Source organism: Triticum dicoccoides, chromosome 6B (assembly GCF_002162155.2).
Source record: "Triticum dicoccoides isolate Atlit2015 ecotype Zavitan chromosome 6B, WEW_v2.0, whole genome shotgun sequence".
NCBI lineage: Eukaryota > Viridiplantae > Streptophyta > Magnoliopsida > Poales > Poaceae > Triticum > Triticum dicoccoides.
The window spans coordinates 673,068,607-673,082,247 of record NC_041391.1 but is presented as its reverse complement, the minus strand read 5'-3'; the positions used below and the strand labels follow the sequence as shown (position 1 = coordinate 673,082,247).

Here is a 13,641-nt window from a genome sequence, read left to right as displayed (position 1 = left end):
ACCGGTCCGTTTTCAAACCGGAACTAATGAGGCTCACGTAAAGCCCTTTTTTTACTAGTGGTCGAGTGTCGATGAAATACATTCAGCAAAAATTCCCCGACGCTCGACGAACAATCTTTTTTCACTTTTCAATAAAAGACGCTTTTATTAACTTAAAATATAGTAGCATCAAGTGGATAGAAACAATCTTTTTCCTAATGATTCTATAAGAAAAGATTAATTTTCCTTTGAGGAAAATCAAGACTGATTGAACATACAACTAGAGTTGGGTACAAGAAGCAAGAAATAATTGCCCCCGTAAGCAGCATGACGTATACACATGTTACGTAAGCAGCTGTTAGCATTCACCGTTCATACGGACATTAATGTAGTAACATGGTATTGTTTAATGCTATCAGCATCCACTCCTTTTAATTCATGTCATTATTAGTGTGTCACACATTATTCAGCTTTACTCGGTGAGAAAAGTGGCTACCTGATAAAATGAGAAATTAATAGAAACTACTGAAATTACACATCTACGTATCCAATTTTACATCTGCATACAGTAAGACTGCGAAAATTAGTCTTGATAACAATCATTTTATTTGTCTTTTTTGAGGCGTTTTCATCAAGTTCCCGTTAGTTAAGGTGCTTCAAAACCTATTTCAAGATTTTAATGCATGTATGAACGCCACAGGCTTCAGCTTGTCCTTTGGTAGTACAAAATTTAGATACATACAACTACTCTGAGAGAGACAGGAGAACCGACAAAATCCAACCCTCCAATTTTAAGTGATGAATGTGATGAATGTGTTCCGGAGGGGAACAACAAGGACTTGGAGGACAGGTGCCGCCGTAGATTTAGACTGGGTTTAGGTTTGATTGATTTCATTTAATGGAATATGTCGAAAGTGTGATGAATGTGTTCCGATTCAGATGAAATTATCCAGTTTGCATGTATATCGTCCGATTTGTTTAAATTCCATTTAAAATATATGCGGGTATGATTGGATGACCTATTTCCGCATCACTGTCTGATCGCCGTTTGTACACGTTCGTGCACGGCCACGCCATCGTACTACTCCCTCCATCACAGTTTAAAGGGCATACCTCACATCTCTCTGGGCCCAAGGTTGCTAGCGATTGGAAGGAATAATTGATGCGCTGGAGCTGTGGTAGTTAAGGATATGCGCCTAATTAATCGCCAAAAAAATGCATAGTAACCTCCCCATCAAGTAAAAGAAGAAAACCATCACATGCATTGATGGAGCAATTTCAGTTCACACCATGCATGCGCACCAGGAAGGCAAGCGGAATGAGCTAATTCCTCCCAAAATGATGGGGTTAATAGGTTAATTAATGACGTGCGCCCTATTTTTCTCTAATTGTGAAAAATTCTGGTTTTAGAGATACACCCTTTAAACTGTGATGGAGGGAGTACTAATTTCGGTCGGGTAGTTGCTGGTATTAATTTCATGTACTAAATGAACAAATAAATATGGGAAACGTTTTCCTACGGCAGACCGGCCGAATCTTCGGCCGGACGCGTCGCTCGCTCCCACGCGCCTCGCATAGCCACGAACACCAGATAGCCACGCGTCCTTGCAGGGCCCACACATATCGCTTTCCATTTTCTATCTTCTTCTTCCTCTGGACAACTCTCTCTCTCTCCCTGATGCGTGCGGCCATGGCTGCACTCCTCTCTGTCCGATGCTGGTCGCCATGGCCGCGCACTCTCCTCCCACATTCCCAGGCTCGCCGCCATGGCCCCCTCCTCCTCCACCCCTTCCCCATGGGAACGTCCAGCAAGTTTTTTCCAATAATCCACAAATGCTGTATCGTACGCGCCCAACGCTGGAACTCGCATGACTGTGTGCTACATCCATGGCCATGGCCTCCTCCTGCGACGGCGGCGAAGTCGTTTTCAGTTGCAACCATTGTCGTTTTTTGCTACTGCCGAAGAATTTTTTGCTACATCCATCATTCACAAGGCGACGATGGCAACGGCGTGATGACGATTTTTGCTACAACCTTGTGGAGTTCTGCTACTACCGTCAACATTTTTTGCTACATCCATTCTTTCACAGCGGCGACGCGGTTGTTTTGCTACATGCTTCATGGCTTAGCTGCGACCATTTGAGCTACAAGCCTACAACCACGACATGAAAATGCTACAACCATTTTACCAATTTGCTACAGCCGGCATTCTTTGTTGCTGGAACCAGTCGAGCGTCCGTGCGACGGAGCTACATCCATGGAAACAAATGGGACCATCTCTGCCGGAGCTATGGCCATCTTTACCGGAGTCGCGCCCGCCACCACCGAAGCTGCGACGTCATCACAGGGGGAGCTGGAACCACGGGACACGCTGCTGCATGCGTGAAGCCGGTGAGAAATACAGGAGACCGGCGGCGATGGCGGTGACCGGCGGCGACCAACGACGATGGTGGCGACCGGTGGCAACCAGCGGCGAGGGCGGTGCTTCGAGGCCGGGCCGGGTGCTCGTCCATGGGGGCGCTATAGGGATTTGTTCTTCATAGAAGAAGGCATATGCGGGAGGGGAAAGGAGATCGTACAGCTACAGATGGACTCATCCTAGGCTGCTGGTGCGACCGGCCCAAATTTGGGCCGGCGCACCGGCGCGTATCACTCACCAATAAATATACATGCATGTGTACTTAAATTTTGGCCGATTTAGTAGTTGTGTATTAAAAAGTGACTTGAATGCATGGGTGGTGGCGCAGCCCATGTGATGCGCATGGACTGCCGGTTGACTCCCTGGCGCCAAGTCTTTTCTAAACAGTACAGTTCGAATTAACTGGCATTCCTTCCAACACCAAACGCTCACACTGTCCCAATGAGCCAATAAATACCAAGCTGCCCAGCCCAGGTGGTATGCTCATCCATCGCCACTACCACTGCAGTGTAGAAGAAAGAAACAGAGACCACACCAAGAAGGATGCTGGGATGGACAAACTGTCGGGGTCGGGGAAGAAGGCTCGACTCAAAGGCTCCGCCGTGGTCCTCAGCCGAAAGGTGCTCGACGCCAACGACCTCACTGCCACCGTCGTCGACAACATCCACGAGATCCTCGGCAACAGCATTACCTGCCAGCTCGTCAGCGCCACCGTCACTGATCCAAGTATGTCTATGTTCTCCACCATCTTTTTTTTTCTCTTTTCTCGAGAAGATCAATAGAGAGGGTATATGTGCACTACAGACAATGGAGGCAGGGGCATCGTGGGGTCAGAAGCGGCCCTGCAGCAGTGGCTGGCCAACCTGCCGTCCCTGACCTGCAGGGGGGAGTGCAAGTTCAAGGTGAGGTTCGACTGGGAGGTGGAGAAGCAGGGCGTGCCCGGTGCCATCATCGTCAAGAACAACCACAGCACCAAGTTCTTCCTCAAGACCCTCACCCTCGACCACGTCCCCGGCCGCGGCACCATCGTCTTCCTTGCCAACTCCTGGGTCTACCCCACCACCAAGTACCACTGCAACCGCGTCTTCTTTGCCAACGACGTGAGTCCACAACCACCATCGCCATCCCCATTCGGCCGTAGCATTTCAGAAAAAAAAAAGGAGTGACTAGATCTCAGTCGACTGATATTTAACCAAGTCTCGTCAAGTGACATAACATGTAAAAGAGAAAAAAATTAAAAAGAAAATTTTTGCATGGACCTTAATATAAGTCTCATGAACATATCATCGATTATATGAGACTTTCAAAAAAAAAACATGTACTGATAAGAAAGTATGCATAAGTATGCATGCAGTCCTACTTGCCGAGCGAGATGCCGGAGGGGCTGAGGCCGTACCGCGAGGACGAGCTCCGGTGCCTGAGAGGGGACGACAAGCAAGGGCCGTACCAGACGCACGACCGCATCTACCGCTATGCCGTCTACAACGACCTCGGCGAGCCAGACCGGGACGGTGGCGGCAGCGCGCGTCCGGTCCTGGGCGGCTCCTCGGAGCACCCTTACCCACGGCGCGGCCGCACGGGCCGGAGCCCGTCAAAGAAGGACCCAAGATCGGAGAGCAGGCTGACCCTGCTGGAGCAGACGTACGTGCCGAGCGACGAGCGGTTCGCGCACCTCAAGATGGCGGACTTCGCCGGGTACTCGCTCAAGGCCATCGTGCAGGGCGTTCTGCCGGCGATCCGCACGTAGGTGGACCTGTCGCCGGGCGAGTTCGACTCGTTCAAGGACATGATGAACCTCTACAAGGGCGGCCTGAAGCTTCCCAACATCCCGGCGCTCAACGAGCTGCGCAAGAGCTTCCCCATACAGCTCATCAAGGAGCTGCTGCCGGTCGGCGGCGATTACATGCTCAAGCTCCCCAAGCCAGACGTCATCAAAGGTACTACTACTACCTAAGGCGTTACCATTCGATTTGTTTCCATCAACTTGCATGGGATTGACTGGATTGTGTGATGAGATTTGAGTGACATAACTAGATGATGTCTTGTGGGTTGCTGCAGTAATTATGTTAAAAAATGGTAAATAGTTGCTAAAAATAACTAAATCTAATAGTATAAAAATATAAGCTTGAAAATCAATAAAAAATGTCTAAAAATGTAATAAAACTTTTGAATTACTGTTAAAAATATCATTTCAAACAAAAATGTGAAGGATGACTATCATGCATGTATGATGTGGCATCGTTATATGTATAGACTAATGCAAAAATAATTGTAATTTATAAGTTCGCTTGTGTGATAGATTTTGAAATGTTTAAGCCTCCTTTGGTTTGAAGGAATCTTGTAGGATTTTCGTTGAATAGGATTTCTATAGGAAAAAAAATCCTTTAGAGCTCTTTGATTTGTAGGAATGAAATCCTATTCCTACGAAGGAATTCTTTCCATCTTTCATAATTTACAGGAAAGTAAATATTAGCCTAGACTCAATGAAAAAATTGCTATGATGTGAATCAAAGAGCATCACCTTTTCTATTCCTATTGGTAAGATTTCATATATGTGTCATCTCATTTTCTATGACTTTCCTATTTCTATGATTTTTCTACCCTATGAACCAAGGTAGGCCTTAGTTGGGATGTTAAGTTGAACACTTTGCATATTGAGAGAATTATGATCAACTTATTAAAAATGTAAGATGTAAGATATGCATGAATGCTGCAGAGAACGAGTCTGCCTGGAGGACGGACGAGGAGTTCGCCAGAGAGATCCTCGCCGGCGTGAACCCCGTATCCATCACGCGTCTCACGGTGAGTGAAGAAAAAGAAGAAGCAATCCGTCACAAAGAGCCCGTATCTCTAGCAAAGCTCGTAATATATTCATCAATATTATCTGATGACCTACTATGTACTACGAGTATACGCTTTACTGCAGGAGTTCCCTCCGAAAAGCAGCCTTGATCCTAGCAAGTACAGCGACCAGACCAGCACAATAACTGCACATCACATTGAGAAGAGCCTAGAAGGCCTCAGCGTTCAACAGGTACTATTTGATTTTATTTCATTTTTTAATTATTTGAACTACTTATCACATGTGTCACATGGTACAAGTACCATTCGACTTAACTAAGCTAATACGTAGTATGAACATGGGAAATACCCTTTGGCTCTCGCATGTATATACAATCTATATGGGGTATTTTTTTAATAATTAAACAAAAAGTCAAAGTACTTCAAAAGTATTTTTGGATTAAACTTGACTTACTTGCGCACTTCTATATAAATTTTCAAAAAAAAAACCTACATTGACTTCACAACGAAAAAGACAAAAATTATTTGTTATTAACTATTCATGTTATTTTGACCGAAAATTTGTATTTTTTGAAAAGAAGTCAAAGAGGAATTTTATTTTTGTGAAACTTTTCTCACTATTACAATGAAAGGTCAAGTTTATTTGAAAAATATTTTCAGACATTTTTAACATTTTGTTGAATTGCTAAAAAAAACCGTACATATGTACCCAGGAACCAAAGTTCCCCTCCGTATGAACATGGCAATCATCAACCAACCGTGAGATGCATGAATCTGAAATTTTGTTGTTTCTTATGTACTAGGCATTGGATGGCAAGAAGCTCTACATCCTTGACCACCACGACCATTTCATGCCGTTCCTGCTGGACATCAACAGCCTCGACGGTGTCCACGCCTACGCCACCAGGACCCTCCTCTTCCTCCGAGGCGACGACACCCTCAAGCCGCGGGCCATCGAGCTGCTGGCACCAGCTCGTCAGCCACTGGTACGTACCACCAGTATATAACACTCACTAGTAGAAAAACGACTTTTAGTACCGATTCGTAAGGACCTTTAGTACCGGTTCTGAAATCGGTACTAAAGAGTAAGGACTAAAGGCCTCCCCTCTTTAGTACCGGTTCAACACGAATCGGGACCAAAGGCCCACCACATGGCACGAGGCGCGCCGTGGTCTGGGCCGGCACGGCCTGCATACGAGTAGAAACTCAATCTCTAGTTGGGCCAGGATGCAGGCCCGTACGGCCCAGTAGGACCACAGGGCAGAAGACCTGCAATAGGCTCACAAAGGCCTGCTTAGAGAGGAGCTCGACACGGTAGCCGTGGCGGGGCTTATAAACCAGTGCGAGCTCCTCTCAACTAGCGAGGTGGGACTAAACATTGTGCACCGCGGGTGGCAGCGCGTCACCTTTAGTACCGGTTGGTGGCTCCAACCGGTACTAAAGGGGGGTCTTTAGTACCGGTTGGAGCCACCAACCCGTACTAAAGGCCACCACCTTTAGGACCGGTTCGTGGCACGAACCGGTACTAAAGGTTCGCCACGAACCGGTAATAATGAGCGCCGCCCGTTTGGCCGTTGGAACCGGCACTAATGATCACATTAGTATCGGTTTAATTGCAAACCGGGACTAATGAGTTTTACATTTGACCCGTTTTTTACTAATGACTTAGTGTAGTGGCATGGTATCACCAGTGTATATGTATAACTGCACGTACATGCATGGTGGCATGGTATCGTAGGCTGAACACTCACGCTGTGATGGAGCCGTTTGTGATCGCGATGAACCGGCAGCTCAGCGTGGTGCATCCGCTGTTCAAGCTCCTCCAGCCGCACTACCGGGACACCATGACCATCAACGCCCTGGCGCGCCAGACGCTCATCAACGCCGGCGGCATTTTCGAGCAGACTGTCTTCATGGGCAAGCACTCGCTGGCCATCTCCTCCGTGGTTTACAAGGACTGGAACTTCACCGACCAGGCCCTGCCAGACGATCTCATCAAGAGGTAATTGATTAAGGGTGTGTCTAGGTCTCAGTCGACTGAAACTTAACCGAGTTTAAGTCAAGTGATATAACATGTAAGAAAGAAAAATTTAAACGGGTCTCAACATAAGATTCTATGAATATAGCATCGATTTAGACTTGGTCAAGTCTCAGTCAACTGAGACTTAGCAATCTCGATTGATTAATTATGCATACGCAATTGCATGCATGCATGGTCGAATAACTTGAAGAGAAGGAGGATGTGTGGGGAGCGACTACTATAGAATCTGGGCATTGGGTGCAAAAATAGAAAAACAATCCTGGACTGTTGGATCTGAAATGAATGGCACAGATCTAGATGGAGGAATCTGTACTCACAGTTACATCATTCTATGCAAAAAGGTCCCTTTGCTCCTCATGTTTTTGCTTCGGATCCTTCTCCTCCGACCGACCTCCCCCCAATGGACGAGCGGCCGGCACCGGCCGAGTCCAGATCCGGTGCGTCCCCCCTCCCACCGCAGCTGCTCCCTGCCTCCTCCCCCTCCCCCTCCCACTCCGGCTTCCAGGTCCACCTCTCGTTCTGTCGCGCGACATAACATGGACAGGGATTCATCCGCCGTCGCCAGTCCTCCTACCCGGTGGCCGCGGGTTCCTCGCCCGCGCAGCTGCCCGGAGGAACAATCTGGACTCCTCCGTGCCGGACTCCCACGGGTTGGCGATAGATCTGAAGACCCGTGGCACAGAGTTGTTGGCTAGTAAGCAGCCCGACGTCCGCACACGCCAGGTCTTCTTCCTTGCCTCCATCTCCTCACAGGCTCTTTGTAAAAGGTATGCTCCCCACTCCCCCATCTCCCGTAGATTTCTACTATGTAATTGGAAAGTCCACTTTGTATTTGAATCCGGGCACATGCCCAGCCAATGGAGCCGCTGGTTTACCACATGCTCTATGTTGCGCATGCATTTGACTCCACGAGTAGTTTATTACAAGTACTCCACTACACATTTCTTTGATTGATTTGGTTTTGGATATCCTTCAGTTGCGGATATCTGCATCGATCAAATGATTAACTAAATTTAGCTAGTTATTTAGCTAGCTTCTACTTCAATTGGTTTCAACCGGTGATAAAAAAGTGAATATAATTTCCCTTGATTAAGGAGCATAAGTAACAGAGACACCGGTCAATGGTGGGCACGTCATATGCACTTGTCCATCTAATTAACCTACATCATGTTTTGTTAATTAGCTAGTTAAAGGATTTGTTATTGTTCTGAGCTAGTGTGCTTGCTGGCTTGGGTATGCATATTCCAGATTTAACTAACAAAACTCGAGGCTTTGGATGAACTGACGCCAGTCAATTGTTTCACACTCCAGTAGGTAGCTGATATGAGAAACCTGCAACTACTCAAGCAAGAGCTGCACCACCAACAGGCTTCTAATTTGCAACCTTGCAATTGGAGATGACTTCAAAATTTGTTTTGTTCGGGAGACTGAGAACTCGGGTATCTGGGTTTTGGTGTAGAGCACACTTTCTGCTCTGGTTATGAGTGTATGATGGAAAGTTTAGTGTTCTGGCCCCTACATTCTGCTGCTGCTCTGGTTATGAATGGAGGGAAGTAGTGCAACGTCGCCTCTCGAAGAGCCGACAGTAACAAGAACTGCAAATTGTGTACCAACACTATCAGGTGAGAACACCAATCCAAGAAATGGTAAGAATATTTATTGAATCAGAATGATAATCTGCATGGCAGTCATAAAAACTGCCTTTAAATGGCTCAATGCCACTTGTTTATACTTGATATTTAAATATGTATGCTTTTAGGTGATCCTTAAAAACCATAATATGTTGATCGTACGTCTATGTACGCTTTCACCCCGTGTGAATTTGGAGGCTGTGTTCGTATTTTATCAAGGTACAGAGATCATCTTTTTTGCACACTCAGTATGTTTGTAGCTAATACTTCATGGCATTTCACATATATCACGGCCTAGTGGAGTGTCCAAACAAAAACTATTGATCTCCCTTCAGTAAAAAGAAAGTACTATTTAGCTCTTTCTAAGGTTTATTGTAGTTGCCAGTCCGCATACATGAGAGAACAAAACTACCAGTAGGTACATATCGCATTAAATAGACACACACTTTTCATGCTAGATGGCTTATCCATAATATCAAAAGAAGGTATGCAAGTCAGTTAAGAGGATACAAGAGCGTTTGTTGATGTTAAAGAAGGTACAAAGCTATATCATGTGTACGAGTCTACATTCTAGAGATAGTTTCATGAACTATGATTAGACTAGCTAGATATGTGCAAAGATGTAACTATTATTGAGATCTGACAACTCTTCTGACACTAGAAAACTGAACCATAAACAAACCAGTTGGTTGCTACGTTTAAACATTTTCATTGTCGAAACGAAGAGACCAGATGGTTGCTAAACTGATTTGGCAATTTCCACGCAACCATGTATGCTGTTGAATATTTTACATGGAAGTCTTTGCAGATAAAAATGTTACAGCTTCTAGAGAATTCCTACTTGGAATATCCTAGTTGGAAATCTTAGCAAATAAAGGTGTTACAGCTCCAACCAGTGGTGCCATCATCTATATTTATTTGCTGCTCTTGAGTTATTTTGAAGAATTATTTACAGTTTCTAGATAATCTTAGTTGTTACTGTCTCACTTGGTTCTAAGCAAGTAAAAACAATATTTGTTTTGTGTGATCTTTCCCGAGCATATGAAGCTCCAGCAGCAAAGAAGCAGTATAAATGCAGGCAGAAGGATAGAACTTTTCTCTCATGTACCATCAGGACAGCGGCGTAGCCAGGATCCGGGCGGCCCTGGCCGTGGAGAGAAAATCTTTTGTTGACTGTAGCTACTGTATCTACAAGGGTAGCCCGGGGCGTGGCCACATCCTGCCTACGCCACTGCATCAGGATATCAAGGTTGATGTAGTTTTTGAGAGCAGTGCTTGTTCAGTGGTGAACATTTGAGTCCTTCACACTCATTCTTAGTGGTCAATTGGTCATGCACTAGAAAGGATCTTGTCGTGTTATCTGTTATGCATCACTTCATATGTATGTACGCATGTCTCTTGTGTATGCCAGATTGACAAATATTTGTGACTGGGAAGGTCTAGTTTGACAAGATCTATGCAAGTGATGGTTTGTCATGTACTCAGATATTTCAAATATTTGTGCCTGGAATGGTCCAGTTTGTCATGTACTTGAAGGAGATGGCTTAAATTTCTCATCTTGTCAAATGTTTGTGATATATATTGACAATCGTTGTGGTGATCAACATCTTTAAGTTTTCTTGAATAGTTAGTGATATAGTAGAAGCCAATACTGTACTTGAATATGCATGCAATTGCTATGTGCAAAGATGAAGCATCAACACGACAACACTGACGATTTGAAAATTAGTTACGTACAAAGGACAAATGAATAGATATGAGAAACTTCGGGTGTTTACTGCAAAAGTTGTGTCTTATATCTAACTATCTGCAGGGGGGTTTCCATGAAATGTACATTAAAAGACATGAGCTCCCTCCACTAGAATATGTGCCATTCATCTTAGATCCAATGGTCCAGAATGCATTTTTCTATTTTTGCAACACAAGTCCAGATTCTATCCTAGTCTCTCCCAGATGTGTGTCGTGTTGCAGAGGCGTGGCCGTGGAGGACCCGTCGCTCCCCGGCAAGGTGCGGCTGCTGCTCAAGGACTACCCCCTACCCCACCGACGGCCTGGCCATCTGGCAGGCCATCGAGGAGTGGGTCACAGACTACTGCGCCATCTACTACAAGGATGAAAAGGCCGTCAAGGGCGACGAGGAGCTGCAGGCGTGGTGGAAGGAGGTGCGCGAGGTCGGGCACGGTGACCTCAAGGACGCCGCCTGGTGGCCGGCGATGCAGACCGTGGCGGAGCTCACCAAGGCATGCGCCGCCATCGTGTGGATCGCGTCGGCGCTCCACGCGGCCGTCAACTTCGGGCAGTACTCATACGCGGGCTACGTCCCGAACCGGCCGACGGTGAGCCGCTGGGCGATGCCGGACCCGGGGTCGGAGGAGTACGCGGAGTTGGAGCGCGAGCCGGAGCGCTTCTTCATCCGCACCATCACCAGCCAGCTGCAGACCCTGCTGGGCATCTCGCTGCTGGAGATCCTGTCCAAGCACTCATCCGACGAGATATACCTCGGGCAGCGGGACACGCCGACGTGGACGTCGGACGCGGAGGCGGTGGGGGCGTTCGGGCGGTTCGGCGAGAACCTGGTGCGGATCGAGAGCGAGGCGGTGGGCAGGAACAGCGACCCCTTGCTCAAGAACCGGATCGGCCGGCCAACTTCCCCTACACGCTGCTGTACCCCAACACGTCGGACGACAAGGGCACGGCCGCCGGGATCACCGCCAAGGGCATCCCCAACAGCATCTCCATATGATAATACTCTGTGATCCGTCCATCGTCCACGTTGTATGCATGCGTGTACCATTCTGTGTGTGTATCAGTAGGGTTGTGCTACTACGTACGTACTCGGTACTCCTACCACCCATTAAGTTCACATCAGTGTGTAACTGTACTGTATACTATTCCTCTATACGTGTATTTGTTTCTCCTTTTGGTCTATTTGGGCTTTTAATGAGCGAGGGTCTGGTCTATTAGCGTATTTTGCTTGCTTGATTGCTGGTTCTTCGCTCGGTTGCTACATTCGTTCACCCGCTCGGTTTTCTCTGATTTGTTTTTGTTGTTTCTTTGTGTGTGTTTTTTTCATTCTTGGTTCATCTGGTGTTTTGCTTTTCACAGTACTCCACCGTTTTACATCAGTTTCATTCGTTTTAACTTTTTTTCACTATTTATTTTTCATTCATCTTATAGCGACCAGACCTCAGACAGTCTGATTTTTGTACATCAGTGTCATTTCTGGATCGGTAATGCTGACACGCACAGTACTCGAGGATTTATAACAGAGTAGCAATCACACACTTATTACATCGAATATCTTCAAAGAGAACTTATTGCAATAATATGGCTTAAGACCATCTAAAATCAATAACATCGGAAGGCTTGGAAGATAAAGTGAGTCCATCAACTCCAACAGCATAGCTGAGTGAAAGACAACAACCTATGGCACCTTACTCGTCGTCTGAAAAGTCTGCAACATGAAATTTTGCATCCCGAAACGGGTCAGCACATGGAATATGCTGGCAAAGTAACAAGTAGAGTAATGAACAGATAAATGCTATCACTACATGCATATATGGCTGGTGGAAAGCTCTATGGTTACAGTTTTTGCATAAAGCCAATTTTTTCCTACAACAAAGGAATAATTTTATTTACGTATCATGGTGGTTGTTAAACATTGAGAAGGTTCCTCCAACTCAATCCCAATCAAACATCATCATTAACCCAATCAAATTAGTTTATTAGAGTGATGAGATCAACATGATAATCCAAGAACCAGATACTCAATACGTCCATAACCGGGGACATGGCTAACCATGATTAGTTTGTACACTCTGCAAAGGTTTGCACACTTTTCCCCACAAGACTCGAATACATCCATGGTCGGAGATTCGAGACACAGTCTTTTTGAAGCATTAACTCTCTACTTCGGGTAGACAGTATCACCTACAACCCACTATATCTGCTAGTCTACATCTTCAAGAGCTTCACGCAAGTTACTCAACTATGCCAGAGCCCATAATGGCTTATGGCTGCACACGGAAGTTTCTAGCATGGATAATTTTATGATCCCTTTGAGTCTGGGTGGCGGACCTTAGGATGATCACACGGAACCCCGGGATATCCTAGGACAACAATGGATTCTCCAGGTGCCTACAAACAATCCACCCATATGTGTATTTAAGTAGCCACCTTAAACTAACCATTAATTAACAAAACTCACATCTGTCATGGATTCACTCACCCAAACCACGTCTACGAGCATAGCATAGCAATATAAGCATAACGTAGAAGTAACTCCCAAAGGTTTGATAATAAACCGGGTAATAGGTTCTACCTCATCATCTACTTCCCAAAACCCACATGTTAATCAGATCCTAACCATGCAAATATTTGAGGATTGATCTAATGCATAAAAACTGGGTAGTAAAGAGGTATGATCAAAGTGTTACTTGCCTTGCTGATGATCCGCAAAACCTAGAGACTCGTAGTAGCACGCTTCGCACTCCGGGTACTCTATCGCAAACAAACAATAACATACATAAGCACTCAAACTAGAAACACGGGTAAAACTCAAATAAGAGATCTAATCAGAAAGATTAACTTAAGAACTCCAGTTTGCAAAAAAGAATAAAATCAAACGAAGCAACGAAACTCAAACTGCGAAACAAACAAGATCCGTTTACTAATCTGGACTAAAGTCAAATTTTACAGTACCAAAATCTTGTTCAAGTTGATTAAACAGAAAGAGGGCTTCGAGACGAAGATCTAGGCGCTTGAATCGC

The 13,641-nt window shown here is 45.7% G+C and overlaps 1 pseudogene; it reads left to right on the top strand.

Moving 5' to 3' along the window:
- The first annotated feature begins 1,677 nt into the window (after positions 1-1,677).
- On the top strand, positions 1,678-11,615 carry LOC119325539 (annotated as a pseudogene).
- Positions 11,616-13,641: the final 2,026 nt, after the last annotated feature.